At 45.0% G+C, this 6,152-nt stretch overlaps 1 long non-coding RNA gene across 1 annotated transcript; it reads right to left on the bottom strand.

Annotated features, from left to right (window-relative positions):
* Positions 1 to 1,715: 1,715 nt before the first annotated feature.
* On the bottom strand, positions 1,716 to 5,397 carry LOC149337276 (uncharacterized). The gene is made up of 3 exons (XR_016284614.1): positions 5,298 to 5,397; positions 4,959 to 5,133; positions 1,716 to 1,961 (listed from the first exon to the last, which is right to left on the bottom strand). It is a non-coding gene; the product is annotated as an uncharacterized LOC149337276 (long non-coding RNA).
* Positions 5,398 to 6,152: the final 755 nt, after the last annotated feature.

Raw genomic sequence — 6,152 nt, 5'->3', positions numbered from 1 at the left:
CGAGCCCGCGGCTGTGCGAACCGATCTCCTTTAAGGGCCGCTCAGCGAGACCACGAGACTATCGCCGCAGCCAACACGCCTCGTGTTAAACTGCACCGCCATGGAGGAAGGAAACCATAGGAGAGGCCCTCGCTATCCGAGCCGCGTTACAAAAAACGTGCAGGAAGTCACGTGGTTTCGCAAGCCCTACTGGGATTCCTTGGCCAGCGGCGCAGCCAATAGCAGTGTTGGGCGCAGCGGCGTCGTCTGCTTCACGCTTCACCCATGTCGGCAGAGCCGGTCGAGTAGAGTTGGAAATTCGCATTTTTATTCAATCGTTGTGGTCCGCGGGAGGCACAAAGTTCCAGAGGCCTGTAGTCGGTGCCGGTCTTCATTGCTGTGCGCTTAGTTCATTCAGGATGCCGTCTTGACGAAAGCGGTTGTTTTGGAAGCCCGCGACAGCTTTCTCTGAAAAGGCTTGGCGCTGCAGCTTCGCTATTCTTTTTCGGCTTCGCGTTTTGTGCGGTTGCGTCCCTCAACGCTGCTAGTCTTGTTCCAAGGAGAAATTGACAGTGCCGACGGCTCATAAAGCGATAGACGACGGTGACACGCTGGTTTATATGGTTACAGCAGCGAGGGAAGAAAAAGCCATCTGGGAGTCGGCGCTTGTTTTGTGTATGTATGCGTGTTCTGCGTGTTCCTTCATTTTTGTGTATTTTTCCCGCGCTGTTTTAACCACGAATAAATACAAACTCGTCCAGACCGTGTCCTTGTAAGTATACCCGTTGCGTCTACATTCCCCTACGCATGACGGTCACAATTGTTGGCGACCGATATGCGTGGGCCGCGCTGTGCTCACCGAAGCGTGCAGTGCCAAGAAAGCCGCGCCGCATCCAATGGTATCCGTCAGCAAAGCGATACGCGAAGCAGTCTGAAACGTACCATATCTGTTTACTGTACGTACGCTGTGCGAGCGATGTGTCAACTGCGTGCAAGTTTTCTCCGATATGGACCCTGTGGATCGACCGATCCGCGCGGCTGTCTCGATCGAGTGCTGTTGTGCGAGCGTAAGGACACATAGCCGGGTTTAGGATGCGCAGTGTTAGGTTTAAAACATTTGCGCTTAAGGGTGGTGAAGTGTAAGGCCATGCCATTGTAAGATTGAGTGTACAGCCTTTGTAAACAGTTTAGAACCAAGGGGGGTTTTCGTTTTAGCCACACTCTGTCGTTCTTAATGGATATCTAGCGCTCCAAATTTCCTGGACATAAGATTTCTGCTACTGCCTCCTGCAATAGGTAGGACATACATGAATGCTCCTGGAGTCCCATTATAAAGTTTGGAAGTGAACCCCCTGGGCTCTAAACTTTTTACAAAGACTGTACCTCGCAACTTACCGTTTACCGAGATGCCGAGTCGACCTGCGACCACCTCGTGCCGAGTTGCAGTTTCTTGCATTCAGCTGATTAAACGCATTAGTGAAGTCCAAAATTTGTAGTTTATTGGAAAATCAAATTATGAGCCTTAAAAAGGTTTGATACAGCATAACACTTATTACAAAACATAGCTTGCTACGTGAAGCAAGCAAGATCTTTTAACAAAAGTGATAACACTCGTGTACGGAAGGAGTACACACATAAAAAGGATTCAACAAATATACTAGAAAGAAGAAGAAATGCGCAACTGAATTACATCACTTTGCAACCATGAACTATATTCGATCAGAGAGAGTAAAAACATATAGGAAGGCAGTAAATGAGGGCTTTGAGACAGAAAAATATTTGTGGACCATTCTTGCCCAATTGTGTGAAAGCTTTCATTTCTCGGTAGTTGTTTCTGCATCGCAAAGTTGATAAAATTTAAGCAATGTAAATGCAAAGTAATTGGAGCACTGTGTGGAAGTTACTTGAAAAATTGGTAACAGTTGTCCCAGCTGGTGGAAAAAGTGAATCATTTCCCTCCCTTCTGCTTCATGTATTCCTTTCTGTAATATATGCAAAGAAAGAGAGTAGCCTGCTGACACTATTTCTATTGTTGCATTGTTGTATTAGACTCTCATCTGCCTAGCCTGGAACAGTTTAGAAATAGCATAGTTTTCTGTTCTGTTTGTTGTGTGCTATGTGGTACTTGTGTGCACATGCTGTTTTATACTTGTAAAAACCACGAGCAAACCAACATAGTCTGCACATAAGACGGGCATTTGAGCTGTGCACAACTAAGACATGATGACAGCTAAAGAATGATTAATATAGTGTACAAATTGCGGCTGGTAGAATGATAAGGTTTTCCTCTGTATGCATATGTACCAAGTGCATGTGGAAAAGTGTTTTCATCATTTCAGAATATGAATTTGTTGCAGGTTGCAAAACTTATATTTTTTATTTATTTACATATACTGCAGGCCAATGTTTTGGCCCAAGCAGGATGGGCATACAAATGTAGCATACAACAAGAAGAACATATATAATGCGAGGAAGAACCCATGGGAAACAACACATTTCTTAAAAGAACAACTATATGATAAAACTAACATTGGGTAATAAATGGCAACAACACACCTCATGTATGATAAGAATGCAAAATGCATGACAAATAACTCTTCTGGAAGGAAAACAGGATATGTTAAGTATGCAAAATATGGCTTTCTAGTCCTTTCACAAAATCTTTGCTCTTAAAAATGTTGGGTGGTAAAGAATCCCCTTATATGCTAGAACTTATATGCTAGTGCTTACTCTGTTGCTGCGTGCAGTGGGATGGTCACCCCCTTTTGACACTACTATAGTTTGTGTCCCAGACCAGGATACCCCGGACCAGGACGAATTTTTCTTTAACTACGAAGTTTCTGAGAAAGCTGTATAGCTTTCCTTTGTAGCCGTATGGCTGCGCTTGGGTGGATGTCAATGAGTAATTACTCCCGTATTAGAAATCTACTCCACCTTGGGGGATTCCCCTAAACATTTGACCAACACTCTTCCCACTTCGAGTTACTGATCAATTCGCTCTCGCCCTACCATAAGCTTGCCGTCCCGGTTAGCTCAATTGGTAGAGCGACTGCTCCGGTGTGGCGGTGGTTCCGGGTTCGAACCCCGGACCAGGACGAATTTTTCTTTAACTACGAAGTTTCTGAGAAAGCTGTATAGCTTTCCTTTGTAGCCGTATGGCTGCGCTTGGGTGGATGCCAATGAGTAATTACTCCCGTATTACTATAGTTTGAAAGGCCAAAATCACCTTCAGTTGTGTTGAATATCTAGAACTAAAATTGTAAGTATGGTACACTAATTACTCTCTTCATTATTCCAGCTTCTATAGCATGAAAACCATGCACTCCATACTTTTAGAAAATACGATACTTCAGTCACCCTGTACCCTAAAGGACAGTAGTGCAGGCACGCTAAAGAAATCTCTGGGAGACTGCTAACTGCAGCCTTTATTCTTGAACATCAGTGACCAATAGTACATGTCCATCTGTGAAGCTACAGCATATAGATTCATCAACAAGAACTAGCATTTGCACTCTGGACATGTACTGCTGATGTTACTTAACTGACTTCTTTTTGAAAATGTGCGTATCCTTCATTTACCACAAAAGAGAAAAATCTAATTTTAGGAAGCAGGTAATTTCTGGTTGATTCAGTAGCAATCAAGCTAAATCAAAGCCCTGATTACTCTTGAAAAAACTGACAGTGACTGCCATCAAGCATGAGCCTAAGTCGGTGGTGTACATGACGCATTCACATTACAAAGCTATTCTTTTCAATACTCAGTATGACAGGTTATAATGTACTCTAAATTCTGAGCGGCCGTTTGAATAGAATTTTATTTTGACAAAGTCAGACATTTACAGTATTTACTCGTGTAATTTGCGCCCGCACTTAGATTGTGCACCCCAAAAAGTTCAAACATTTAACCGGATTAAAAAAAAATACTCGCACATTTTGCGCACTATGCTGAGCCAGACCACCAGCATGTATACGCGGGTGCGAACTCTGCGCCGTTTACCCGGCTTGCTCGCGCTGGCGGTCGCTATCCCGGACGAACAGCTGCGCGCGCTCCAAATCCAAAACTCTACCGTACCGTTTGTACGGTTTGCCGCCAGTCAGCCGGGCCACACGCAAGGGCCCCGTTTTAATGCCCGTTATCTCCTCCCACTGCTGACTTCGCGATTGAATCTTTGCGCGTTTATTGCTTTGAGCTAAGCACGTGCCGTCATGCCACCCCGCGGGGAGCTACATAGCGTGGGCGGGGCGGACGAGTCAACCTTTTTGTTTGCCAGCGAGGGGTGCCAACCTTTTTTTTTTTTAGGACGTGTTCGGATGACTCGCTTGCGCGTAAATTGCGCACCCTCTTTTTGGAGCCCTAATTAAAGAAAAAACGTGCGCAAATTACGCGAGCAAATACGTACGGTGCTCTATATGCCTTATGAAACTTCTTTATGATCTCCTTCGTAAACGAACTATAGTTTTAAGGAATCACAGTGCTCTCTTAGTTATAAAACAGTGACACTTCCCAGGCGCTATGGCCGAGATAACAACAAAAAAATGCACCGCCATACAGATTACTGCTAGGCGCAAACATTTGCACACTACAAGTAATAATATCAAATGGAAATGATGCCCCAAAGAAACTGTGGTGTGCTCGATGCTATAGATGACAAGTATCTCTTTTTATTTTCTTCGAATGAGGGAGTGCGTAAGCTAATAAATAAATAATCATGTACAGTAAGCAGAATTTCATCAGAGCCATATATAAACCGCAGCCAGTTTAGCAGTAATGACACAATTACTTTTTATCAGTTCGGGAATACTGTAGCCGCGCTACTCGATCATAACGTCTAGCTAAAGCCATTTATTCGCAAATCATTCTATTTCTTGCATGAACCTACAACGTAATATTGAAAGCATACATGCAGTCAAGCTATACACCTTCTCAATAAGAGCATTTCTTTCCAATCTCTTGAGAATGTATCGAGGTGGTTCCTCACCTGAAGGGGGACGGCATCCGCACGTATAAGAACTACGAGCGGCGACATCCGATCGAAGTGCTCGGGCAGAAAATGTTTTGAACATACGCAGGTCCATTTTGCTGGTTCCCAGTCCCTTTGGCCTGGTCTAACGGCCTCAGTCCACTGCCTCCTTCGCTCTGGATCTTTCGGAAACCTGTTTGAAAACAATTATTCACTGCACTCGGACAAAGAGCCACCAATAAGGCCGGGGCGGTACGAATACCACGTTCACGCCGTGTCGTGCGTTATGTTCTGCGACCATGCATTTTACTCATTACGCAGTCAATTAAATACGAAAACAAAATGCAGTATACTTACGTGTGGAAAGTGACGCCCGGTTCTTGTCCTGGCGTGCGCGACCAACATCCAGGAACGCAGCAGCTGGGCATCGCAGCGTCTTTGTTGTCAATGGGAGCAGGTCTCACTTTCCGCCGTGTCTGACAGCTGCCGACAGCCTGGCGCGGCGCGAAATCGTCTGCTCGCGCCGCTCCCGGTGATCTTCGCGGCGCTCGCATGCCATTGGCTGAGACAGTGGCCAAGTGTCATGGCGGAGCCCTCGCTTCCGGCTTCAAAAAATGTGACGTAGCAGCCTCTCCTCTTTTCTTTCTTTCCTCCATGTGCACCGCACTCTCGCGCTGTACATTGGAGAGCGTCGTCTTTATCAACTTCCATCTGCTCCGTCTCGCGGCACTGTCTGCTCACCGTCGATCTTCTACGTTGCACAAACCCGCGCTTTCGCTCAGATACGAATGTAGTAAACGTTCTCTGTAGTTTTCTTCTGATGTGATAAGCTACGCGTCAAGCTTGACATCATAGCGCTAAACAACAAATGCAAGGGAGAAGAGGAGAAGACAGGGGAACTCGACAGGCGGCACGTCCGTCAGCACTCCCTCTATAGCACTACAAGAGAGCGAACTTCCAATATTAGATAGTCTTGTATGAGCTTGCCTTTGATTCTTTTTCCTGTTTGTATATATTTTCTTTTTTCGCATGAATAAACCTTCAGTTGAAAGATAGCGCCTGATTTGTCCTCTTCTCTCTTGTCTGCGTTCTTTAACGCTAAGGTCCATAGTTCAATCCAACTAGCCCAACTTTCCGTTATTGTATTTTAAATTAAGCTTCACAAGTACTCTTCAAGTAATTGGTGATTTTTCACAAGTATTTAATGTATTT

Source organism: Amblyomma mixtum, chromosome 7 (assembly GCF_055824585.1).
Source record: "Amblyomma mixtum isolate Tamu chromosome 7, ASM5582458v1, whole genome shotgun sequence".
In the NCBI taxonomy this organism is placed as follows: domain Eukaryota; kingdom Metazoa; phylum Arthropoda; class Arachnida; order Ixodida; family Ixodidae; genus Amblyomma; species Amblyomma mixtum.
The sequence above is the reverse complement of the archived record's forward strand: the minus strand, read 5'-3'. Positions and strand labels throughout refer to the sequence as shown.